Raw genomic sequence first — 27,092 nt, forward strand, 5'->3', positions numbered from 1 at the left:
GGTGGTAACTCCAAAAGCTGGACACAAAGTGTTGCCAAAGCAATATGGATGCTTTTTTTTTTGGTCACTTAAAGATTCAGCATGACTAAATCAAGCCTTCTCTTACAAAGTTACTCTTCAAAATATAAATTAGAATTTCAGTATGTGTGTTGCCCATTTACTACCTCCTTGCAGCCCTCTGCTCCTTTCACGTAACAGCATATTTTAGTCTGCATTTTGCTTACTTGTCATACAACTGTTTTCCCCAAACTGGGCAGGCAGCTTTTTGTAGTGCTACTTTTCTACTTTTACATACAATATAGCAGAAAAAAAACCTGGGCAACAGCTCACCATGCTTTCATGGTTCCAGTTTAAAGGAAGCTAAACCTTGTGAACAACTTCCAGGTACTAGGTTGTTTGCAGGTATCTTTTTATTTGCCACAACATGCACTGCCCCAATTCTTCTATTCCTGCTCCTGTTTTAGTGGCAAGATTAATTTTTACAATTTTGTGCTAGAACCAGGGAACTAGAAGGAGAATTATCTTTAAATGCCTCTATCCAACTTCATAAAACATGCTACAGACCTATTGCATTTACAGCCACACAGAACAGGAGCAGCATCCCTGAAACAGCAAAAAGAGTGAGTGAGAATCAGATGCGTAGCATTAAATACTGACTGCACTGATGCATACGCATGTGTGTACAAATCTGCCCAGCTAGAGCTTCTGTGGTATATGAAAGGACAGTAAACCCTGAAGAGCCTGAATGTTCACAGGGGAGCTTATCAGTTGTTGATGAGGCCCTGTCCAGCCTTACAGACAGCCAGTTTCCTTCTGCACCGGGGCACTAGTTTGCTGTGGAGCCAGCAGAAAGGTGATAAGCCGCGGAGAAGATTTTTTAGGAGTCTTGCCTATCTTTCACACCAAGTGGCCAGAGCACATTTTCCACAGTTGCCACTTACAGATAGGCTGGCTGCTCTTGGATAAGGTCAAGAAAGAAATAGGAAAATGGGTTCCAGTTTGCTTCCTCTCACAGTCCCATAGGACTCTGAGTTTAGGCCAGACTTTTTTCTTCTCTTCTCCGCTCCCCCCTTTTAAAATATATAAATTTCCCAGAGCTTCTAACTGCACCAGACAAGGTAGCTGTGGAGTCGACTCAGAGCAAGAGACAGATTTCAGACTGGCTATCAGCAATTCCCTGTCTGCAACTGCCAGGCAGGAAAAGGCTGATAATAAAAGCCTCAGTTAAACTGAGCTATAAGACTTTTTCAAGCCTCTCAGAGGAAAGGGGTTCTTGCAAAGTTCACCTCTTACCAAACCACAAGCGACTCTTTTTGGGCCGGGCACTGAAGTAAGGGTGATGCAGAGCAGGATGGCGCCACCACTTCACTGGGAAGCAGCACGCAACATCCAGCTCCAGGACAGAGCAGCCTCATCCATTGCTCCCCAGGCTGCTTCTCTAGGTGCTGTGGGAAACGCAAATATGTGGTGGCTGAGGCTAGCATTTGGGGGAGATAACATTAGGAAACTCTACAAGGGGGCTTAAGCTGATGCCTGAGGTTGTTGTATCTTCATCTCTGAATATCTGACCCCCTTGCAATTGCAAGAAGCATACCAGAGTGTCATCCTGGCCACTGCTTTCCAGGGTTGCAAACTTACACTTGCGGGTGCACATTTTATCCTTGACTTCTGGCGATAAGAGTCATCTCGAGTTACCTGCATATATTTTTGTTTAACACTCCACTTGGGATAACGCTATTAGCACATAACAACACACAATGACTGTAAATCTGATGTCCTGTGGGACTTTGGTGGTATTGCATCGAGAAGACAGTTTTCTTTTACAGCAGAAAGAAACTCTGCCAACTGCAATGTTGCATCAGCCCCTCTCAGCATCTAAGCAAGCCATCCTCTATTGCCTCCCAGCTAAGAGCCTCCCAACAGAAGAAAGAGATTTGAGAAAAAGGCTACGTGATGCTTCAAAGGCTTAGCTGAATCTTCGTTGCTCTAAGGCATAAATTTGAAATAATAGAGAGTCCTATGTTCAAGTGCTGCTGTGCCAACCCTTTCGAGTATTGCCAGTATTTCAGGGTCAACATATTAATGAGGAAATGGCTGAAGGGGAAAAAGAATTTCAAAAGTTCCATTCCCAGTTCAAACTACCTCTGGAGTCCAACGCCTGTGTTTTCAAGCTGCCCGCGTGCTGACATCTCTTCTGTTTCATGAAGGCATTGATACCTTCCACTTCTTGCCAACACGGATTAAAAGCCTCTCAGCTGAGCTCCTCTTCTTGCAAACTACTGTGATGATTTTGTCCTGCTGCTGCACAGAGGTTTTCCCCAAAATCTGTTCACTCTGGGCTCATGCAGTGCCAGGCACGAGGTGGCCTCGATGGGTACCAGAAAATAGCTCTCACCTCTAGCCCACGAAGGGAGCAGAAAAGGACCCTGTCAGTTTTCACATGGTTTCCACATGGTCTTACAGCCCTGGATGAGGTTTCTCCCACCTGTGCAGGTGACGCAGGGCACTGCCAGCATCCTTCTTGGCTGGCAACCACCACAGCCCTGGCAGCTTTACCCCATGGCATGCCAGAGGCCTCGCAGCCCCACGCCGTTCCTTCACAAAGCAATAACACTTCTAATCAGCACGGAAACCTCCCAAAAGAGGGGCAGAGGAGGGATGGAGAGACATAGAGGTGGCTTGGCCGGGGCTGCTGCGCTCCCAGCAGTAACGAGGTGCTGGGGCTGGAACGAGGAGAAGCTGGGAGATAAGAGAGGGCAAGAGGGGAATATTTTGCTGACAGAAAATAAATATGCTTGTGATTGATGTCTAGTGCCAGTGATATTTTAATCTAATTGGCAGGGAGCTGCTCTTTCAGGTGGGCAGAATTAATTTGGTGTTTTTGGTGTCTTCCTTCAGGTGGATGGGCAGGCAGAGGCACACGCTCCCTCTCCTGCACGCCACCCCAGCACTGGGGGTGGAAAATATTCCCTGACCCAGCAATCAAGAATTCATTAAGGAAAAATAAACTTGAGGCCTGATTTTCCATCGGACCGACTGTTATGTCGGTGTCACCAGTAACCACTGTGAAGTGGTTCCTGACCCGTGTGGTGCAAAGAAGGGAAGAAGCAAGCCTGCAGACTCCTGGGCCCCCAATCCTATTTAGCAGTGGCAATTAATGAGGCACCGCTATGGCTGAATTGCTTACTGCAAGACCACCTCCATGACCCCTATGTCTGTCAACAGCAACAGAAGTGCTGACCTGGCCACAACGTTCTTGGTGCTACCAAGAAAGCTCAGCACAGGGGTATAAATCCATCATTCAGAAGGGCCCAACACCAGAAGAAGGTATTCCTGTTTTGTGATCTGCAATCAAAAAGGCACCATATGCAGAGAGACTTTTTGCCCCTTTGCTCTTCCAGATACCCAATGGAACCACAAACATGCACAAGGACATCTCTTGTAGAGTCATCAATGTCACCAGGACAGGTATCATACCATCACAGCCACAGGAGTGTTTTTCTACATCTCTGCTTGCAAAACACTCGTGCCTTGCAATACCTTGATCTCGTCCTTGTGCAGCATTTCCCAGTGATGCAGTGATAAGTGATCAGCACCAGCTTCTCCTACAACAGATCTGCAAGCCCCTTCCCCAGCACAAAAACATGCTATCTTACAAGCCAGTTTTCCAGCAGGGAGGTTTTACTAATTCCTATCTTATACCTGATAATGAAACAGCTCAAACCATAGGTTGTAGGGAACAGGAAGCTTTTGACTGAATTCGTACCACTTTCTACACTCACTAATTTGGTGACTATCTATCAATTCAAAAAAATAGTTGTATAAGTTGTTTGGGCAGGTTGCTTGCGATAGCTGTCGGAGTTAGACCTGGAGGGCATCTCAGTTCACCTAGGGTGATAAGAGCAATTCAGACCACCCCTTCTACACAGGTGGATCAGTCTCAGCGTGTGCTGCTGGCACCCAGTTCAGCCTTTATGCCCAACTGCAACACACCCAGAGTACTGACCTAGCACAGCTAGATGAATTCTCATTATGGATGGATAGGGAAGTATCCCATGCTACAGCTGAGAGCTTTCACTGTACAGAGCCTCCAGTGTGGTCCAAAACAATGACAGGGTATTTGTCAGGCAGGAAGAAAATTCACAGAGTTTCATTATGCTGAAGGACACCAAAAAATGGAGAACAGGCCGTGGAAAAAACACATTACTGCAGCCTGGGAGCAGAGGTCTGCCAAATCCAGAGAGTGAAAAAACAAAGGGCTGTAACCTATACTGGGTAAAATCAGAGACTACAGCAAAAAAGGTTAAAAGAAATCTTCCATTTCTACCACATGTTTATTGCCTGCCTTTGTCTAGGCTTACAAGCCTGAAGGCTCACTTTTCCCTCTTGATCACTAGTTTGGGGTATTTTTTTTGTCATAATTTTGTACAAGATGTTGCTTTTCTTCAAAGAGCTCACATAGACTTCAGTGCAGAATTAGGACATTGGTCACCCCAGGAAAGGAAACACCAAACGAGTATATAAACAAGGGGAGAAGAAAACACAGCCCAAACAAGACCATTCCGGCAACAGAGACATGCACAGGCTCCCTCATAAAATGTGACAATCAATATAACAAAGAGAAATTAAATTCCTGCCAACTGTCTGATAGACACTGTGCGTGCTGAGCCTGGTTATTTACTTCTCTTCCTCTCTGCCTTAAGAGGGGATGTTATTTGAGCCAAACATGAAGCTAAGCCTGTCAATAAAGATTTATTAGTTTGCTGACAAAGTCTACCAGTTGCCGGCAGCACCATCAAGGAGAGATTCAGCAAAGGCAGGAGCATAAGAGTTGCTCAAGAAAGCATCACTGAGACGGACAGGGGCTAAACACTGTGTATGTTTGCCTAAACTACCAGCTAATTGAGGTGGGAAATGACTTCTCAAGAAGACGGACACTCTTCCTGATCTTGATTAACTCCCTTTGTATTGTGGTTTACAGAAATATGTCAACGTTCTCCATCAATCTGCCAGCAAGTCTTTTCTCTAACATATTTCAGCTTGCCACTTGGCCTTTCACTGCGGATAGGTGCTGCCACCGCTGATATAGCTCCTGCATGACATCAGGGGTCTGCACTGCCTCTTTCTGCTGGCACTGACCTTCCCACCTTGCAATAAAAATGAAGCAAGTCAGCAACTTAAAAAAAAAAAAAAATAGTGTCCTGAAATAGTTGTAGTTTTGGAATTGGAAGTCAATACTTCTCAGGTGTCTTTTCAAATCCTCCCTAGGACTCAGGATAGTTATAAAAAGTAAGTGTTGGGGACAGTGCCCCTGAAGAGTATTGGTGTTGCTTTGAACACATATCCATTTGTATCATTTGCCAAGTACAATTAAAATATTTCAACTCTTAAAAATATTACTTTTCTTGTTAGGGATGTTGTGACTTCTCAGTAGGTCAATTTACATGGCACTCAGGAAGAACTGAAGTTGCAAATGTAGGTTGGTAAGACCTGTTGGGGCAGCCTGGTGAGAAAGGAGCTGAGATTTACAGCTCACCATGAGTACTCAGAAAGCAGAAATGCCTGCCTCTGTAGACTGGCATATCACTGTGCCCTCTGTACCCCTGATAGTGCTCCATTGGAGTACTGTATAAGGTGTCAGGTACAGTACTTCAGGCAAAAGTAAAGATTTCTCAGCTGTGCAGGCAAAATGCATTTACACTTACAAAACAGATTAAGGGAAGGAGATAAGCAACCCAGGATGAGGAAAGCTGGGCCAAAAGTCATTCTCTTAAAATCCTTTTCCGCTTCTAGATCTTTCCATGCATCCTCTTTTCCTAGGGCATCTTCCTCTTTCTGGACTACCACGTTCCTCTGCTACCCCAGCAGCAATCTGTACAGGGGCTAGTGGTCTGCTGCAAGAAGAGACATGGACTGGGGAGTCCAGGAGAGGGTATAGAGGGAGCAAGTAGAGACTACAAAATGTGGCTTTGAAGAAAATGTCAAAAGGATAAAAATACTTGCTGTGTTAGTTTAAAGAGACATGAAGAAGGGATATCTAATTTGCTCATTGCCTACTAGAAATGTTGAAATATATAAAAAAAAAAAACAAAAAAAGAGAATAGTAACTAAGTCCAGACATCACTCAGATTCCTAGTAACTTTGTGACTACAACATATATTGGTTTCAGGTTGGGTTATCAGGTGAATGGCTCTTTGTGGATCTTTGGTATTGCTTCTTTGGGAAAGGCCTCCTTCTACTGTGTCTCTATATAGCACCTAATTCAGTAATGCCCTGCTCTGAAGTCTACAGGCAACAATACAGAAGTTCACTTAAGAAAAGCTAGCTCATTTTAAATAGCTGGAATAATTAGCAGGAAGCGTTCTACGTGCTCAATCTGTCATTTAATCATCACTAAGTCAACACAATATTCAAAATCCAAAAGAAAAAGCATCCTCAAAGTCCTTTCAGTACTTAGAAGGGTCCTATAGGAAGGATGGGTACAGATTTTTTTAGCAAGGCCAGTTACAACAGAACAAGGGGTAATGGTTTTAAACTTATAGTGGGGAGATTCAGGTTAGAAATGAGGAAGAAATTTTTTACAATGAGGGCGGTGAAACACTGGTACAGGTTGCCCAGAGAGGTGGTAGATGCCCCATCCCTGGAGACATTCAAGGCCAGGCTGGATGGAGCTCTGAGCAACCTAATCTAGTTGAAGATGTCCCTGCTCATTGCAGGGGGTTGGAATAGATGGCCTTTGAAGGTCCCTTCCCACCCAAAGTATTCTATGATTCTATGATTTGATCCTTTTCCATTACGCTGGAATTTGGGTAGTTGGCATTTAAACTTTATGCACATATATATGCCTGATAATTTAAAGAGATGAAGACCAAGAAAGCCTCAGTTAATATGCAGCATCCTAGTAAGCTAAAACTTTTGCTATGTTTACTTTTTTTTTAGTTCATCAAAAGAAAAAATATTCTAATTCCTAAAGGACACCTGCTGCAGGGCTCCACATGCTGACATTACTGCGAGGGAGGAGCATGCAGAGAGCTCACAAACGATACATGAAAACCAAACGAAAAGGTTTATAAGCTGGACATTTTGTAATACATCTTCCTAGAGGGTAGATTAACAGGTTAGTTTCTCTGAACTTCTCAGAGAAATTTTGTTCCTTCATACCTTAGGTGGGATGTTTTCCAAAATGCAAGTATTCCTGAATGGCTTGCTTTCTTGTAGGCAAGAAAGCAAAAGGTGTACTAATGATCATCTCCAATCATCTTACAACCTTGTTGATCTGCACCAACTGACAGAGAGAGGATTTCTTATTTAGGAGGAGGAAGCAACCAACTTGAATCGATTGTGGACCAGCCTGCGAATGCTCCTTTTTTTTTTTTAAGATAGGATGGGTTAATTTCCCAGTTCTACACAATTTATCTGTGCTGAGCTGGAAGAGTGTTGAGTGGGAAAGGGTTTCATTGTCCACTAGGGCCTTATGGCTCTTCAACACCCACCACTTCTGCCTCATGTCAAAGAAAAGCAAATAGCTTTATTAAATAGCTGTCAGGCCGAATGAGGCTGTACAGAGAACAAACAGAAGGGAAATTGGATTAGAGGCAGAGTACATGCCACACTAAACAAGGGTACAGATTTATGGTTTTCTCTGCACAACTGGACAAAGAACTTTGAAGATGAGTTTTGGGGAGGGGGAAGCCGAAGTCTGGGGAAGAAGGGGCAGGTGACCTGCACAGCCCTGGCAGGGCGGCAGTCATCTCCCTCTGTAGCTGGAAGCGCAGAGGTGTAGGTATCGTTCCTCGTCCAAGCTCCTGGCTGTATTTCTCCAGCACATCCTTTCAGCATGTAAGCAGAAAGCGTACTCAGGCTGTCCCCTGCCCACCTCCCTCAGGGAGGATGCCTTCACCCCGACCTTCCCAGACATCAGTCTTAAATCACACCATCTAGCCCAGCACGGGCAACAAGAGGGAAAAGGAGTCACAGCAAAGCTACAGAGAATTAGACTTTCCCTGATAAAAGCTTTGGCTCACAGGCAGGCTCAGAGAGGTTGGGCTCTTTTGCAAGTGGCTGGTAGTTATTCCCAGAGAGACCCCAGCCAAATTCTCACTACAGAGAAAGAAGTGCCAAAATATTTTCAAGTTGTTTTTAGCTGGAAGAAAAGGGATGAAAAATGCAGACGTACTCATCAAAGGGACTTCAGGGGCTGGTAAGGTCAGAAGGACTGTAATGCGCCAAGCGATGTAAGGAGCTATGCATTTTGGGGCTGGAAATCTGCAGATCTCAGCTAGTTATATGTGCAGTAGCTGGAACTGACTACTACCTGCATTGCTATAGCTGCCTGTACTTTTCTTTTACTGAGGAAACTATACCAGATCACCCAGAGCGCAGTAACTGGCTCCACCATGAAAAGAAACATGTCTTGAACTGTTACCCTTGCACCCACTTTCAAAACCTCTGTTTTTGTGTTCTATAGCCAAGCTGGAAAGCAAAGAGCTAAATCCCATGTGCTTCTACACACTTAGGTCCAAGACCAAGTAACTTTCTGGGCTTTTGCCTTAGCAACCGACATCCAAACTCCACCAGGCAGGCTGGGTTTTCTTTACACCTTTGACCCAGCACAATCATCTTGAGACCACAGGACTCCAGGAGGGCAGAACCCCTCCCATGTCTTCATCACTGTTACAAGTCTTTCTGACAGTGCAGGTAAATGTACTTCTCGGTTGTGCATTGACCTGCATATTTGTATCAACAGAGTGCTTATAACCAGTGTTGCCTGTAGTCTGAATTGCTTGGCACTGGGATTTATCCTGATTCGCTAGCATCTGCTAGTTGAGTTTGTCCAATCCTCAAGTAAGGCAAGAAAACATGGGAGAGTGGATGCATAAGGTGAATTTTTCTATAACTAGTTTTTTATATGTTTTAATTCACCTCTGCTTAGCCAAAAGAACATTCCTATCGCTTGCCATTAGAACTGTGTAATAAAAGCATGAGCAGGTGCAACTCACAATTTCCTACAATTTTCCAAGTTACCATTCTCCTAGTGACAACGCACCTTTCCATGTCTTCACTTATTTAGCCTGAATTTGCTTATCATCCTCTGAGTTATTTAAGCACATGATGGCTGTTGGGTGTTCTTCAGTGCTTGACTGTATCACAGGCTGTGGTATTTATCTCACATCCAATGATTTCAAGGATCATTTGTCTTCATATCAGTGTGCACCTGGAGTTATTTTTTATTATTTAAATTGCAGGAATTTTACTCTGAAGAGCAGCTGTGAAGATTGACACCAGGCATTAAATACATTATTTGTAGTGGTGTAAAGACACCTCGACATGATGCCGCAAAAAGATCTTCATCCCATGCATGGTCCTTGTACTATATTCTCCAACCCAAGCTTGTCTAATGAGGTCTCAAACATTTAATATAGCATAACAAGACATTAGTCAATCCATTTTCAGTCACCTATGTACAGCATCCAAGATATAAACCTTAGTTTTCCTGTGCTCCACAAAAATCTTGGAGTCTAACAAAAGAACCAGTGAAATTCTTTAAATAGTTCCTGTATTAGCATTTGTAAGATGATGGTTGAGAGCATGAGGAATCATTCAGATATTTTGGTAAACAAAACAAGACGGAGAAAATTAAAGAGCTTGGCTTTTTTTTTGAACAGGGAAAGGGCAATCAAAGCAGCTTGTGTCACACTGGTACTGAAGTCTCTGATATCTCAAGGTGTTAGCCTGAAAACATTGACAGTCCTTTCACTGTTCTAGGCTGGAACAAGACCTGTATTCCAGCTGACCAAAACATGAACTAGCTTTGGTTCTTTGTCAAGCACAACATGTTGTCCAGCTAATAAGGTCAATATAAAGGTAAACTTGAGGAATCCTACCAGTAAGAGCAACAGTTTGGGTCTAAGCGAGACTACTCAAACAAGTCAGCAATCTTTTTCCCTTCACCTGGAAACACCCCAAGCATCTGATCCCACAGTTGAGCTCAGCAGCCTCCACTCATGGTTATGACAGAGGAGATGGGGGTGAGAGACACCCAGTCGCCAGGGCACTTTTGGCTCCAAGGGGTGACAGCGTGCTGTCATCTCCAGCACATTATCTGCCCTCTGAGTGACAGGCACCTGTCATCAGTGGCCAGGTTGAGCGTTTGCCAGTGCTGATCCTCCTGGTCTGGGCACAGCTCATCTGAGGCCCTCGTCAGCTTTCGCTCACCTGTGGAGACCAAGACATGAGCCACTGGCAGAAGTCAGCACCTCTCTGAGCTTAGTGGGTGTCATCACAAAACACAAAATTTAGTGTTATGTTGGAAAGCGCTTTGCACAGCAGTCAGGTGGTAGCATGCAGTAAAGACAGTGTGCTACAATGGCATGAGAGCCCAGGAAAAATCCACCCTTGGATGGCTCAGGGATCAAGAGCTAATTTTGTTTACAAGAAGTCATGTTTCTTTAGTTTCAACACTGTGAAAATGCAAAGGCTTCCTTTCCTTCTCCCCACCAGTTTGTCAGGAGCTGATGCTATTGTTACCATAGAGCAGCGGAAAGTTTCCCTGATGTACCGCAGGAATTGGAAGCAAAAGGCCGGTTTCAAACGCATTTTTGCAATGATTCAGTCAGTCTGGTTTGGGATGCTGTGGTTGTGCTTAATTTTATGGTCATATTACATGCTGATAGATCTTACTTTTTTTTTTTTTTATTTCACTAACAGAAAGCATCAGTATCTTGCTCATGAATTATCTGAACAGTTTCAGCTCTCTTGATAATGAAACATAAATCAGAGGGCAAGTTGATTAGTAGCATGCTTATAAAATATTGCACATATGCCAGCACTGGCAAAAGAGCATCCAGGCCAAACATTGTAGGCTTCAGCTTGTTTGCTTGAAATAAAACAGCTTAAACTACACACACGTGAAGTGTTAATTGTTTGTACCACACAGCAGTGCACACAGGTAGTATCTATGAAGTAGGTCAATGCAGGGCTAGAAGTCTGGCCATACTTAATTTCAGGCTGAGAAGAGGGTGAACCTATATTTATAACAAGAAAGATTTTGAGGAAGTGATGACTGTTGGTAAGACTCTTTCCTCGTCATCAGTAGTGAGAGTCATCCACTTTATTAAGAGCAGGCTTAAGCCTACGTAAGCTTCAACAGAAAAAGGGCTAGGTTAATAGCAGTCCCTGCCGAAAATCCCACCCATTATGAATACACCAATACTGAATTAGCGAGCAACACTGTAAAAATCACAATAAATCAAATAATGATGCAAACACAGCAATAAATCTTATGTTACACACCATTATAAGTCTGGCATTAAGCAGAAAATGTATTTATTTGAGATCACAGTAGAGCTTTCCTCAGAAGCCACAAAACTGATAGTATTAGCGTTACAAAACCAGGCTGTGTGTAAAGAGCCACCAGGCCTTGCTTTTTCTATATGAACTAAAAAAATCAGCAGATAAATGTACCATTAAGTTGCTTTGTGGCTTTGTCTGACCAGAGATTTTGCCTCGAGCAAGTTTCCTGCACAATCAGGCATGTGATAGGCCTGCAGACAAAAATGTTTTGCTAGATACAGAGAGCAGGTTTAACTGATTAACATATACTACAATATAGAAGCGGCTATTAAAGTGTTCGGAACATGGTAGAAGCAGCAGATTGATAAGCTTCCAAAACAAGCTGTAGACAATGTCCAGTTTCTGGTAAAAGTATGGTCAAGATAAAACAGCCAAACCCCAGAAGCCACTGAAAGCCTAAACCAACCAACCAAAACAACCCACAGACTGACATGGTCAGGTTTCAATGATCTGTGAAATTACTGAAGCAGTAAAATGGAAGCGAAAAGAACATGTGCCACAAGTTAAAACCTTAGAGAAAATTAAGGCCAGGTCTGCATTAGCAAGCAGTAACACTGCAGTAGGAGAGGATCTGCAGAGCAAAGCAAGTGCTGGTAAGAAACCAACTTTCACACTCCACACAGCGTAGAGTTTGCTTCAGCCTGTCCCTCGCCTGGTTCCCCCACACTTATCTGTAGAGAGCTGGGCATACATCTTCTGCTTTCAGTCCATCCAGAAGAAACACAGCTTGTGACCTCCAGGACTGCCCCACAACACAAACCAAAACACGTTAAGTGGGGATATATGGGAGAGGGACTTCAAAAGCTCTCCTGCCCTACACTGATGTGCTAACGTAGGTGCAGCCTAACTTACCTAAAAGTATACAGGCATTGGCAAAATTTTCTATTCAAACTTTGCAACATGATGTTTTTCATTCTGCAATAGACCTTCTTTTAAGGAGTGTATTGACTGCAGTATTCTGCAGTAACTAGTAACATTAAAAAAATATCTTGATGTTAAGACATCGTAGCACATACTTCAACTTTTGGTCAGCCCTGAAGTAGCTAGGCAGTTGGACTAGATGATTGTTGTAGGTCCCTTCCAGATGAAAATATTCTGTTTAATTCTAGACTTCACAATCATGTCTGAGTCTAACAATACAGAGACAGAAACAGAAGATCTTACGATTATGTCACTTTCAGAAAAAAAACCACTGAATCGCTTGATTTCAGCATGTGTGGGACCTGGACTGGTGCATGAGCAAGGCAGGACAAAGTAAGCTGCTGCAACACTCAACTTACTATGGCAGCATGGATGCACATGTCCAAGATTCATCACCCAGAGGAGTTAGAACATTCTTCCTACTTGCATGCACAGGGAAGTTTGCTCATCATGCTAACCAGACTACTAATGCTGGTTTACCACTTTCATGGCATCTTTGAACTATCACATAAGGAAATAATCTAGGACCAGCAGCAGGAAATATCTGTGATCACCTCCCAGTAAGCAAAATGATTCCACTCTGCCCCAGCAGTTCCCCTCATGCCTTTTTCTAAGGAGGGACTGTTCCTTTTGAGTAAGAAATAGATACCAAGAAGCACTGGGTCAAATCAAGTCTTGCAAAAATGGGTTTGTAGATAAACATGCAGCCTGTTGTTTCATACCAGCTTCTACATTTCAGGTAGATGCTATGAAAAGAGACAGCTGGTCACATAATTTTCTCTGAGCAGCCAAATTGTGGCCACACCAAGAAGTCTGAACCTATAACCATGAATTTCTGAAAATGAGACCACGCAAGCTACACTTAGCTCTCTTACAAGTTTTAGTGCAATTTGCTCATTCTGTGGCACTGAAAAGATGTAATGCTGAACTAAATTGTCTGAATGTCTGTAAGGTGGTACTGTGCCATGCAGACAGAGGCTATTTGTCTGTCATTCTTAGTGTGTGGCCTGTGGGTCATGGAGGATGGATAGGTCTTGATACTGGACTGCTCTGAAGCCTCTTTCATAACACAATGATGGAGGAAAGTTAGTTAGTGACAAAGAAAGACTTTCTTTAGTAATAGTAGTATTTTTTTTCTGCATGGATCCCACTTCAACTTTTACACAACAAAAAAAAATAAACACATTTTAAAATAATCACCACCAGCTCACTGGTCAAGGACAAAGTGAATCTCTCAAATTAATTGAACATAATTCAGTTTGATTTGAAGTTTGTCTACTATCTGATGAATCATGGCCTGTCACACTTCAGGGATGGTTACAAGAAAAGAGCGGTCCCAAGTGACATACAATGTCCCCCGTCTTTAACCCTCCCACCTTCTGGGCTCTCTGGACCTTGAATTTTGATTTGAACCCCTTCCCAGCTGGGATAAAAAAGGCAAAGGCTTTTTCTCAGACTTGATAGGCCAAGTCCCAGAAAAGTAGTACATTAAACACTAACCTGTAGCTCCATAAAAAAACAGGACTGGTAGTTGTTTGCAAAAGCCTGAATTAGAGACTAGCGACTTGAGATAAGATAGGCAATCAGTTCTGACTCTGCCACTGCAGACTTCTGGTCTACTTGCAAGAGAAGGCATGTCATCATTTCTCTTGACAGTCCCCAGGATTTCAGGGAGATTGCCTAGCAGTCACAAGAGAAAGGGGGAAATGAAAACAGGACTCTTAAGGAAGAATGAAGGACTTTAGGAGAGAAGGTCTTAGCTTTATTTTTAACAGACAGTCTACACCAGCTCTAAGGTTAGATATGGTTACATATGTCATCTCCATATCCTTGGGCAGGAAGACTGCAACATATTGATGTAACACAGACTTTGCTGTTGCAAGAGTCCCTTACATAAGGGTCACAGTATTGGAAGAAGCCTGAACAGAAATGAAGGTCAGTTTATTTTTTGTACTATTCAGTAGTTACTTCAATAGCATCTGTTTTATTAATTAGAATTTCTTCCTAATCTGCCTATGCCTCCTGGGCAATTATACTGTCCATCCTACCACTGGAAATGTATTTTCCTAGGCACTTTATGTAGCAAAAATGTTGTGTACTATATTAAATCCACAGCTTCTGCCAGAAGAAAACAGATCACAAAGTAAATCTGTCAGCTGTACGTTGAACTCGGTATCCAAACAACAAAACATCAGGGCTGACACGGTAGCTCCACAGGACTGATTTGCTAAGCAGGTTTTTGAGGCTTATGTTAACCTCTCCGATGGACTGGCATCCCAGCAGAACCATGGAGAGCAAGTGCCAAATGGGAACACTGGCACAGCTGTGGCAAGCTCTGTCACTTGATGGCTAGTGACATGGAGAATGAGAGAAGAGATGCTAGTCCATGAATAGTTGTAAGCTGAGAAAACACTTGATATTATTCCCTTTCTGCAGAACAATTCATATACAAGCATGAGTCATTAAAGAAAGAATTGTTCCATGTTATTACAGTTTCTCGAGAGCATACAAAAATACTTCATGCCCACATCTAGTTATTAGAGATGGCACCTTATTCCATTGCAGAGGAATAAATGTTTTAGGCAACTTAGGATCTTCTGGCACAGAATTTTCACTTGCCAGGTTGCTCTTGAGTGGTTGAGATGGTCACTGTTCTCAAAAACATGCATCTACTGTCAGACTTACCCAGAGAAATACAATACTGCTCATCCACTGCCAGACCATTTCCTGGATTGGTACCAAAAACAACAGAAGAAAGTGGCTATGAATCACAAAAGAGTTTAGTGAAGATGGGAGAAGGACTCCTGGAGGGACTTTCCCTGTTACGGTGCACAGTCCCAGTCACACACATCTCTACCTGGATGTGTGGCCCCTAATTTCCCAGATGATACTTGGAAGCTGGAGACAACCACGCTATCACTAAGTGCATCACTGCTTTCTCTCCTCAGTACTCATGCTACCAGATGTATAGTTCTTAATAACTTGTAAACCTCCCCAGGCCAAGTCTGGGCTGCTTCTACCGGGTCTACTGATGTGGAGGCTCTAGCTGAGCTGTTTGCCACCAAACCCACTGCACCCATCCCCAGGCTTCTTAGTATCTTACTCAGCAATCGATAATTGAATTAGAAATTATTCACAGGAGGGTTCTCCCTTCCTCCCCCTTATTCCTCAAATGGAACATCTCCTCTTGCTCTATGTTCTTTAATCCTGACACTATTCAGAATAGAAACATAGGAAGAGAGTTATTGTGGCAGAGCCTCTTCCTTCTTTCCTGAAACAAATAAAATGAAAAGTTCAAAGTCTCTTGCTTTTGGTCACAACCTCCAGGCCAGTTTACCAGGAGTCATATGTGTATACACTTTTATTTTATACAGTCTTTCTTCTTTCTTCCCTCTAAGCAGTCCTCTAAAGACCACACAGTATGCAGCATTTGGAGTATATGTATTTTTTTTCCCTCTGGAGCTCATTCTAAAGTGCTTCCACAGATATTTTTCTTGCCTTGTGTTGTATTTCCTCTGTAAGCTTTAAAAGACTTGGCAACACAACTTCCCTGGCTGGTATAAATACAGCCATAGATATTTTTAAATCACAAAAGCAAACCTTCCTACTCCCCCTCCCCCCTCCCCAAAACCCATATCATGCAAGCATCTCTCTCCTCCTTGTGATGGAAGTAATTTCATTATTTTAAAAGCACTTACGCAACCAACAGAAGCTACACCATGTGTGTGTGCATACACAAGCCTCCTCAGGAGTCAATACGATTGTGCCCTCTCCCTACTTTCTTCTTTCTGTGTTCTTTATCAATATCATAATTTTCTTTTACATTTAACTAGGTGCAGGTTAATATCTGCTGTGTCTATCTTAAACATGAGTTTCCAATGTATGATGTTGAACTCAAGCATGTTGCTACCTTAGGTGGAAAAGGCACAGAGAATGCCCTTTTGATGACTTATACAAGTCTGGCTTCATCATGGAAGTTGCTTCCTTTTGACAGAACAACGATCACTAGATTAACTCTACCCACCCTTAGTCCCTGTGCAGTCTTGGGGATCTTCATTTATTGCAGTGATTTCACCTTACTCTGTAGCAAACTAACCAGAATGGCACTTCCCAGTGTTTGGAAAAATGTTTGCTGATTTTGGTTTGGGGCTCCTCCCCCAGCCCCCTTCAGTTAGAGAGCAATTACGCTTGCTGTTTCTTAGCTTTGAATTCAGCACTTTTCACATAACATTACTTCCTGCTGGAAGTATCTAAATTCTTGTCCTTTAATTATTTTTTATGAAATCCAGTTCTACTAATATACTTCCAGCTAGCAAAAGCAGTTATTCACACCTCAGTGTTGTAAACAGTTATACTTAATTGTACAGACTTATCAGGAATAGTTTGGCAGGCAGAAAAGGGAACTGCAGTATTCAGCAATCCCACCTTTGCCTGGTGGGCTATAGGGAGAAAGAACTCTGCTGTTGTCCTTCTGTCTCCAGTTGTCAAAGTCCCCTAATCAAAACTCATGTCCCTCCAGAGCAGAAACATCTTCACACCCAGTGCCAATATTCACAAAGGGTAAAGAAAAGCTCTGCACTGTGCATCTTAGTGTCCAACAGTACTTCAGCTTCTTCAGGCTAAAAAATTATAAAGATAGCCTGAAAAACGCCAAAGATACAAAATTAAGATTGTTTTTGGATGTTAACATTTCTTGTCATTTATTTTTAACAGAGGGGATGTGTTTCTTTTAAGTATACAGATGCAATTCCTGCTCTCAGGTGTGGTTGGAAAGAAGTTCCTTCCAGGACTCTATAGAAGCCCCTATAGTAAACCTCTTCTCCCCGCTTTGTCCTGTTTTGAAGCACTGGACCAGGGCTCACATCCAGCCTCTGCATTGCATGGAATGTGTGGACCCCACTGATGGAGCTGAGGGATGCTTCTTCCAGGGCAAAGGCCTTTGGACATGTAATAGTTGCAGTTACCTTAAGTACGAGAGAAGATTCAGTGACACAGTGGTCGTTCAGCACACCTTAGCATACATGCTCCCCTTCCCACCTCATTGTGCGCTTTAGTGTCCACAAAGTGTTGGCAAGCTGGTCCCCAATGGGTCCTGTTGCACTCTGCTTTGCTGGCTTCAGGGTTTCTACTTCAACTAGCCCTCTCCAGTACTGGTGTTAGTTGTCTACTTGTATCCCCGAGTATTTGGGCTTCCAGTCTTCCTCCAGACAATTCTCCCACATCCACCAGCTGTGTTCTGTATTTCCAGGTATTTAGTATGAGCTACCTTTAACACATCTGAACCTCCCAGTCTCCAGGAGGAAGAGAATTCAGGGAGCAGTGCTCAGAGCAGAGAGGTGCAGGACTCTCCAACATTAGACTTTTGACTACTTGAGGAAGGGTTGTCAGCCTCAGTAGACCAAAATTCAAGTTTGATTATAAGCAGAGCCAACACACAGCTGTGGCAATGAATCATGCACACTGGAGTGTGCTTTTCCACCAAATGCATGCAGCTTCCCTGCTGCAGAAAGAGCCACGGTTGTTGGAAGGCAAAGGAGACTAAGTCATTTAAGACTCTTTCCATGGTTCTGCTAACTTTTCTTGTTATTATACAGCATGATTTCAAATAAGAATATTCAGTTTTCATGGGACACTATGGATTTTTTTTGCAAGAAGAGACAGAACAAAGTATCTGTATACCTCTCCCATTTCTCAGTGCAAGAAGGAAAGGTGGTGAGCACTGCTTACCCTCTCAAGGAAGAAAGATATCTCAGGGGACTGATGTCACTGCAGCCTTTAAGTATAATTTATTCAATTTCTTCACTTCAGCTTATTTTTACCTGACTGAAATTATGCTTTCCATCCTTAGAGGAGTGAATTTAGTATTCAGGTTCTCTTATAAATATTACAGAAAACACCTACAGATTCTATAGCAACACCTTATTTTTCTTAACCCCTGCAGTCTCCAACAGTATTTCTTATACATTTAGTCAAATGTACAAATAACACTAAAAATACAAGAATAAAGAGATGAGCAAATATTACAGAAAGGAATTGACAACATGAAACAAACTCCATTTGGACAAACATCAACAGAAGATCTGTGACTGGCCCACAGATGAACAAGCCTGTTGTAGATACCAAAGAGCACAAAATTTTACCAAGACTTCCATAAGGGCAGTATGAATACTGTGCTACTCCCATAACACAAAATCCTTTGAGGAAAATGAGCAATACTGTGCTATTAACTCGTTTTCCAGAGGAAGGCTTGGCAAAAGAAGACTAGCTGTAGAATAAATGTCAAGAAGAGTAAGAGCTGGGGAAGCAATGGCAAAACAAATATAAAGAACTGCCTCCAGATGTTCGGGCAGATCCTCTTTTCCTCAGACCAGAGTCATGGAGCACAACTGCAGCTGCTCCTGTGTCTGCTCAAGATTTATATCAAAAATGAAAGCATCAACATTTGCCCGTCCCTCCTTCAGGGTGTGCTTGAGTCACCCAGGCTCCAGAAGAACATAATCTGCACGTGGGGGTTAACATGGTTGAATCAATCTGATCATGGATGAAAATTCAGCTGCTATCGATTGCCCGCTTACACTGATTGCCCTTCCCAGGTCAGAATGTAGACCCGTCCCATTGTTCAGTGAATACAGTATTCTGTTCACTACATCAATTACGCTGACCCCAGGGAGGTCCAAAAGCCTCCCTGCTCACCCATTTACAGTGACAGCTGTCATGCTAATGAATCCACATTGACATTATAATTAAACCATTACACAAAGTGAGGCCGCACTCTCAGCTGTACAGCAAACACACACAAGGCCACTTTGGAGAGGTTAGCTATTAGAAATGCAGTATAATAAGATGTGGTATCCCCCAAGTTTTAGAAGATGAAAAATGCACTGGTGCAGGCAGAAGATGCAAGTTTAAAGAGGGATTAAAAAACAAGTACAGCCCTGGAAGAAGTGACTTTTGGCTTCCTCTTTAGGATAGCTTTTACTTCAATGGTAGTTTCATGACATTAGCTTCCTGACAAGTCTCTTTTTGGACTAGAAGGAGCACCTCAGACTCATAAGCAGCTCCACAAGGAAAGTCAGAAGCACAAAAATCCTCAAACCCTCTAAACTCACCACACATCTGAGCTATAGACCTCACACATCACAACCAGTCCAAAGAAAGAAATGGATGTATCAGTTGGGGCATATGTATGTCAATTGTTTGGCCAGGATGAACTGGGGAGAACCAGGTACTGCATTTGCATTCTGCTTGACAGAAGGGCTTTTCTTCACTGTGACTGCACCCAAGCCACAATCCTCCCTCAGTTCCTTTACATTCTGCATGCGTATTCCCCTCCATGCATCCTTTTCACATTTGGCCATTACTGACCAACAATCTCAGAAGCTTTTTTTTGTGTGTGTGTAATAGTAATGGATTGGTTAGGTAGAGACAACTTCATATAATTCAAAGAGCTGTTGTGCTTTGCAGACCTAAATGTAGGAGGTTGGAGAAGGCTGAAAGGGAAGAAAATTGATGTTTAAGAAAAAAAAAAATAAATGTTCTTTTGCTCTATTTCTGTGATTACTGATCTTCCCAAATAATATTTTACATTTATGTGGCAGCCTATTACATAAAAACTTAGTAGTGACCAAAAGATTTTCTTTTAAGGAAGTATAAAATACATGGTGCAATAGATAAACCTTACTCATCTAAATGCAGAGAGGGGCCTCTAACCATATTTATTTTATCAGAAGTTTCTCATTTGAGTCTGAGCAGCAGAGGATTTAAAAGCTGTGGTGTAAGGGTTTTTTTGGTTGGTTGGTTTTGGTTTTGTTTGTTTGTTTTCAAGCACAGGAATAAACTCTGGGGTGTTATTGCATGTTGCTCTTTGGGAGCAAATCTTCGCATTTGAGTATTGAAAAGCACTCAGGCTTTCTGCTTTGGTAAATTTGAGGACAAGGCTGTCCTTCACCAGAAAGGATTACCTGAACTTACTTTGAGACCTTTGTGGTCAACTTAAAGTAATTTTGGAAAGAGGAATCAATGAGTTTCTGGGACTATCTAGAGACTTCTGTGTCTATACTGAAGATGCTTAGCAGAATCCAGCTTCCACGTAACCCAGCAGTTCACTGTAGCAGATGATTGAGTTCTGAAGACTTGACTTCTCTGTCCTGTCATGTCACTAAAAGCTGCCTGAAATGCCCCCTGTTGGTTTCTGATGTTGATGAAGGTCATATGGCTTCTGCATGTACCATGTTAAAGATGTTTCCTGCAAAGCAAAACCCATGACAAGTAGCCACAGTATTCCACACCATCCCTGACAGAAAAAGCTGTCTTTATTATTTTAATTACTCTGTCAGAGGATAAATTCAAAATAGAACAAAGATCTAACTAGAAACCTCTACTTTTACCTAGAATATTCAGATGTCCTGCAATAGATGGACATGTTCCGGAAAGACATATTTTCCCTATAGAAAGAGAGCAAAATTGAGCACTTCTACTTGTTTTTATTTAGAGTTATCTTCTCCAACTGACAGCCAAGAGGTTTCTTTCCTCCCTTCAGTATCTCACTACAATAGATTACCCCATATGCTAGTGTAAAAATGAGAAAGGAATGGATGTATAAAGGAGGATCACGGAGTTAAGTGTTCACAAGTTGGGAAGCACCAGAACCATGGCTACCCTGTGACCCTTGGATCAACCCATGGGTGCGAATACGTTACATCGTCTTTAGCTCTGTGCCCACTCAGGACACAGAATACATGCCCAGCTACGCAGCAGCCATGAATAGAACGTGACTAAATTCTTCTAGAACACAGGGAGGACTGAGGAAGCGCACAGCGGGAATATCATGTGGCATCACACAGTCTTCCACACATATGGATCAGAAGAGCTTAAAGTCTTAGATCCCTCATTATCATATTAAGCCAGTCCAAAGCAAATATTTAGTACTGGAAGGAGATATAACCTGGCAAAGTTACGGGCAAGTGAGAGTTGGACCTTGGTCAAAAATTTCAGCAAAAGGCTACACTTCTGGTCCTACTTATAATACTGCTACTGCATGAACAGAACAAGACCGTAGAATTTAATTTTACTTTTAAATCAGCACAGTTCCTGTGCTTCCCTAGGGCTATGCAAGTCTACAGAAGCCCAAGGCTGCCTATAATGTATGTTGTGTTATTCTGGTTTCCTAAACTGTACTTTGAATGATGGGAGGCTGAAGCAGCTGATAACAATGCTAAATGGTGAGAGACCAAATATGCACCAGTAGCTCTGCTGAAATTGCGTAGCTGGCATAGAGCTGGGCTTGGGCTGAGAAACAGATGAAGTGTCCTGAGAGCATGTCAGACCTGGAGTCCTAGAAACAAGAATTTTCTTTTGCAAAATTTCTTTCTCTTGGGGGATGGGTCAGGGGGAAAGAGAGTGACTTCTAAAAGCTATGAACATTATGATTTTTATTGAAGGATGCAATTAATATATCAATAACTGAAGTGATACCAAACAGATCAAAGGTACACACAATCCAATCACCCTGCTCCCCTGTGGAAGGGGAAGCTGCACGTATGAAGAGGGCATCTGTTTCCACACTTTGTGCTGCTTTGTTGTGCCCAGGGCATGTCCACCGATATGTTTCAGCAGGAATTCAGAATTTTTTTTTTTTTTTAAAGACCTGATATTTTTACAATGGGATTCTTCTCTTCCATGCTCTGCATGCTGCACCTACATGTAAAAAGGCCCAGGAGCCTGGTTAGGTTCAGCTTTATTCTTTTGAAGCCACTCTTGCTTTCTCAGAGCTTGAAACAGGTGTCCCAGAGGCTGCTTTATAAAAACTTGTCCGCTGCAACCATGGCAGCCCAGTGCAGCAGCATTATTTCTCAGTGCTAACTCATAATTTCAATGTTTGTATTTCACTGGCATATCTACAGGAGCTGTGGGGTCTGTCCTCTGGTGGGACAATCTGCTAGAAGCACGCCAAATCCACAAGCCCTGACAGACCGGAACATTAATGTTTTCAGCATCAGAACCTCTTTGCATATGGATAAAACCGAAAACATTTTTACCAAGCTAAGTATTTACAAGCTTTGGAACACTGGCTAAGAAGCTTCCCTCTGCCTTGGTATATTTAGTAATTTGTGATGGTAGGAGAGACATGAGTGACCAAGACAACACAACGTTTTGCTTGGAGATAGGTGGTCCCAATTGAAGCAAAACAACGTGAACTGAGTTATAAGGAGGGAAGAGTTAATAGGACTCCAGGATAAGATACTCCAGCAAATAAATCCAAACACGAGTTTGTAGGCTTGCTTTTTTGTTCTTCATTTTTTAATAACTAACATTATTCAAACACAGCATTTACAAATTCAGCATGTTTGCACAACATCTGAGGCCTCTGGACACTTCTTCTGAACTACAACCAATAAACGATATTTGGATTTAGGCATTTAGTCAAGACCAAGGCAGAGAAGGCGGCAAAGAAGTCAGTACGTTGAAAACCTCATTTTTGCATTTCAATATTTTCCTCTATTCATCTGTGCCAGTCTTAACAATGAAGAAAGCTGCTTTTCAGTGCCCTGTCCCTTTTTACAAATGGGTCCCAAAGATCCTCACAGTGTAGTCCCCATTGCCTGAGATTTTACAAGATCCCCACAGCTCTTCAATTACCTTCTTTGGCCTGTCAGGACTCCAGCATCTCAAATTCAGTTAGCTGGTGTTTGGACCTCCGCCAAGGGCCAGCCTTTGCTCCTAATGACAGCCAGCTGAGGGGACACTGAGAGGGGCTGAATTCAATTTGCAGGCCCTCTAATCTGATTACGGGAGCAGGGTTTTTATTTTCTCCAAAGTTTGCAGTAGCCAGGATGAATGATGGCCAAAGGATGAGCTGTCAACATCAACAAAGGCTTGGAGACAAAAGAAAAAAAATGAGGGGGTATAAAAAAATTTTTCTAAGAAGAGAAATGAGTCTGGTCTGATTGACAGCATAGCGAGCTGTTGAGTGAATTGTTCAGGTGACAATGTTGTGTTTGCAGAGTGTCACTCTGTGTGGGCTGTTAAAACAGGAATGGATCCAGCTACCAGGCAGATGTCAAACAAATTCCAAGGAGAGCTTTTATTTTATTTTTCTAAAATAGTTCCAGTGTCCAGCCTCTAATAAATATTGCACTATTCTCCCATCCTAGTCTAAAATATGTAACACTTTCTCAGTTTTCTATTTCATTATACTCTATTACAACTATTCAGCTGCAACAAAAGCTTATTATATAGCCACACACTCTTCATTTTTCATTCTCACACATCTGAGGGCTTTACCTTACTGAATGGACTCCAGCATCACTTGGCCAAAGGCAAAGTTTCTTCACAGTAAAGTGCTTTCCTCAAGCGTGCAAGTTTTATTTGCCACACTTCATAATACAGTTATGATAAAGTCTAACACCACTCACTCATTGTGGTTTTCTTAATGTTTGAACACCTCTCTTTTCATAGTTGCCCACTCAGTTAATCTTTAATGACATTTTTTGTATCAGCAGGACATGAACCTGGAGGAAAACAGTAGAGCTATGGCATTCTGCAGGTTCTGCTCTTCCTCTTGCAATACCCTGAATGGCATGTTCAAGACAGTTATGTTTTCCCCTACTAGCTCTGCACATATTTGTTTCTACCCACTTAAGACAGACTGTGATAGCAATTATTTAAATAAAAACCCCCTCTGATAAACAGGCAGGGTTGGCCAACAGTCCGGTACAAAAGGCTTCATAACACAACAGATGAGATATTCATACACTCAGGATTTCCATTCATAAAGTTTGAGTTGTAGAATCCATCCCATAAACCAAAAGCAAAGTGAGCAGATTTGGAAAAAGATGCCATGGGGGGAACCCTGTTCCAGATCTAACTTTGTAGTGTCACAGTTTCCTTGACTTAGATATCTGAGTGGCACCAGTATGATTCACAGCCGTAGAAACAACATGACGACCATAGCTATTCAAGACAACCCCTGAGAAAGCCACATTTTTCAGAAAGAACTACTGAAACTCGCAGCCATAAATGTGAGAGTCTACCAGCCCCTCAGAGAACCCTCAAGAAAATATATTGGTTAGAAAAATATCCAGCTCAGATAGCACGTAACACAACAATTTCTCATTACCTTGTAACATCCACCACAGAAAGTTACTCACTCATCCTGTGTGCACTTCAACTGTCAGAGCAATAAGCAGCATGAACAGATGATGTTGGATACCAGACTTGACCAAAAGACTTGAGGAGAGAGCCTAGAGGAGAATCAGGGTAGGACTCAATACATGACCAGCACAGCTGTCTCACTCAAGAGCAGAAAGAGATGTATGGGCTTTGCGATGACCAAGCAGGCGCTGGTCGTGTCCCAAGAACTACACGCCAGTCACAGTATAAAGGGAGCCAAACATTCTGCTGGCGAGCAACACTGTCATCTTGTAAAGGGGCACAAAGCAGTTCTATCATTGCCTTACTGGTTGAAGGCCTGAAACTGGGGGACTTGCATAAAAATATCTTAGAAACAGGTTCCAAAAAGAAACAAACTGAAAACCTAAGGAATGCATAACATGGAGCAGAGACTGCTGCTGAAACCACAAAGAAGCAGAGAGAATTAAAACAAAAAGGGCAATAATTCTCCTCCTGTTTTCCCATAGGCAATGTCAGAAGGTGTGCATAGGCTGCCATTCTAGCAGGATGCTCATTTAGACTCAGTTGCCATCCTGAAGTGTTTCTGGTCACTCACCTTAGGTAAGACTTCCCTTAACTTTGTAATTTGGTGATGGAGACCTGGTGAGTAGGTATCTCTTAGCCACGTGCAGAGCTCTAAGGTCTCCTGTGCTTGGGAGTGGAGGCTTCTCATTTGGAAAGTAGCTTGTTGTCTTGTCAAGGATGTGCTTTCTGCCTCTGTCCAAGTTTGAAGCCTCTGCAAAAATAAATTAGTGTTCACAAATGCCAGCTGGAACCTATTAGCTTGTCTGCAAAGATCCGCAATGGTCCCTTGCTCTAACCTCCCTCAGTTCTTGTGTTCAACTGGATTAGGCTGTCTCCACAGAACATCCCAGGGCTAAAGGGCCAAGCAAAATGTTTCTTGCAATCATTCTTCCTGTAGTCTTTTCTCCTGTCTTTCTGGGGCCTCTATGGAGCCAGACAGGAGAGCTGACAGCAGGGAAGATGCCTGTGCTGTGCCCTCCGCTTCCCTTGTTAATGCTCTGGCAGAGAATAATGAGAGCAGCCTGACAAAGGTGCAGAAGGGTGAATAAGCAGAGAAGAGGAAGGAGAGGGGAAGATAAAGCTCAGATGAATGAGGAAAGTGCACAGGAAAGGAGATACAAGACAGCCATGAGCGGCTGAGGACACATAAGGCAGACACGAGCAGCAGCTGTGAGGAACAATTTTGGAACAGAAGGGGAAAAGGGAAGACACACTGGCCTGCTACAGCCTGAAGTCAGCACCTGAAAGTATTGCCATTCCTCCCCTGTTAGGATGCCTGAGAACATCTTGCTGCCTTTAGCAGACTACTAGAAATAATAGAGCTCTGATGTCTTATACATAATGAGCTCAGCTACTACAAGAATCATTTCACAGACTTATAGATCCTCTTTCTGTTGTGGGGAGCAGGTGGGGAAGTTAGTGCAATGGTACATGATCACATTTTACTAATCTCAAAATGGTTTAAATGCTATATGGGTATAAAATTACAACCCAAATGATATGTTGGTGGAAAGGAAAGGCTGCAAAGGTAAATACCCTGATGTTAGAAAATGGCAGAATTAGTCACTCATGTTTGTGATAAATCATAGAATAGTTTGGGTTAGAAGTGACCAAAAATGACCCATGCTTACTCAAATTTGAAAATATCATAATGTTTTCAAGAGAGCAATATCCTTTATATCGAGAATAGTATTATAGAATGGCAAAATAGGGAATCCCTTTTATGGCTTGCTGAGGTCTTTTGATCTAAGCCTCATGACAGCCTGTGCAATGAAACTGTCACCTGTGCTTGTTCATTGCTTTGCAGTTTTGTTGAGAATAAACTGCCCAGTAACGGATGCCTTGCCTTTGTGTTGGCATCCATCCATTCAAAAACAAAAAAATTACAGAACAGTATCAGCCCACTAGTGATGCTACAAGTTGGATACCAAGTGGTCATTCCATATTCTAGATCTACCTTTGGAGTCTAATAAGACTACAAAAAGCCAAGCCAGCTTCCCCAGGTAATGAATGCAGATAGAAAAGGCAAAAAGCACTGAACATCCTAAAAAGCCTATGGATGACAAAACTTCAAAAGATGCTGCATACATTTACATCTTGTTTGAGGCCATTAATGCAGTTACACTATGGGAACATTCGGCCCATTATTCATAATAACCAGAAGATGAAGAAGAGTAACACACTTAATTGAAACCCTTGTCAAAATGAAAAATTAATTATCCTCCAAAGATTCTCTGTCAAACTGTCGCTTTCTATTTGCTACACAGGGGTAATATCAGCAAAATAGCTCTGCAAGTCCTCACTACCAGAAAGTATATTATATTATGTACAAGTAACAAATGCAGAAACAGCCAAGTCAGGAACTTTGCGATGAGGAACACTTTCATTAGAAAATGCCTACTCCAAAACCAAACCAGATTTAGCAGGGTATGGGAAAAACACCAAGCATTGCAGTTTGAGCGTGGCTATCTGTACTCAAGAAGGAAGTTTCTGAGAGGCAGAAAGGGTCATCGCAGAGCTACAGGACAATCCCACAGCCCAGGCACTCTCGCAGCCAGCAAAAACCTCAGCTCTGTTTTGAGCAGAGCAACAGAAATCTGTGCTGAAAGGAAGGACCGTGAGGT

The 27,092-nt window shown here is 42.5% G+C and overlaps 1 protein-coding gene and 1 long non-coding RNA gene across 2 annotated transcripts in view; one reads left to right on the forward strand and one right to left on the reverse strand.

The window, feature by feature from the left end:
• Positions 1 to 27,092, forward strand: part of SEPTIN7 (septin 7) — a 406,575-nt gene that overhangs the window by 109,721 nt on the left and 269,762 nt on the right. The window lies entirely within an intron of this gene.
• LOC110362560 (uncharacterized) overlaps positions 21,590 to 27,092 on the reverse strand; it is a 35,433-nt gene continuing 29,930 nt past the window's right edge. The window contains exons 5-6 of the long non-coding RNA XR_010470179.1: positions 25,001 to 25,180; positions 21,590 to 24,515 (exon numbers count right to left, since the gene is read on the reverse strand). This is a non-coding gene — a long non-coding RNA (uncharacterized LOC110362560). The remainder of the gene's footprint in view (positions 24,516 to 25,000; positions 25,181 to 27,092) is intronic.

This window comes from Columba livia, chromosome 2, assembly GCF_036013475.1.
Source record: "Columba livia isolate bColLiv1 breed racing homer chromosome 2, bColLiv1.pat.W.v2, whole genome shotgun sequence".
NCBI lineage: Eukaryota > Metazoa > Chordata > Aves > Columbiformes > Columbidae > Columba > Columba livia.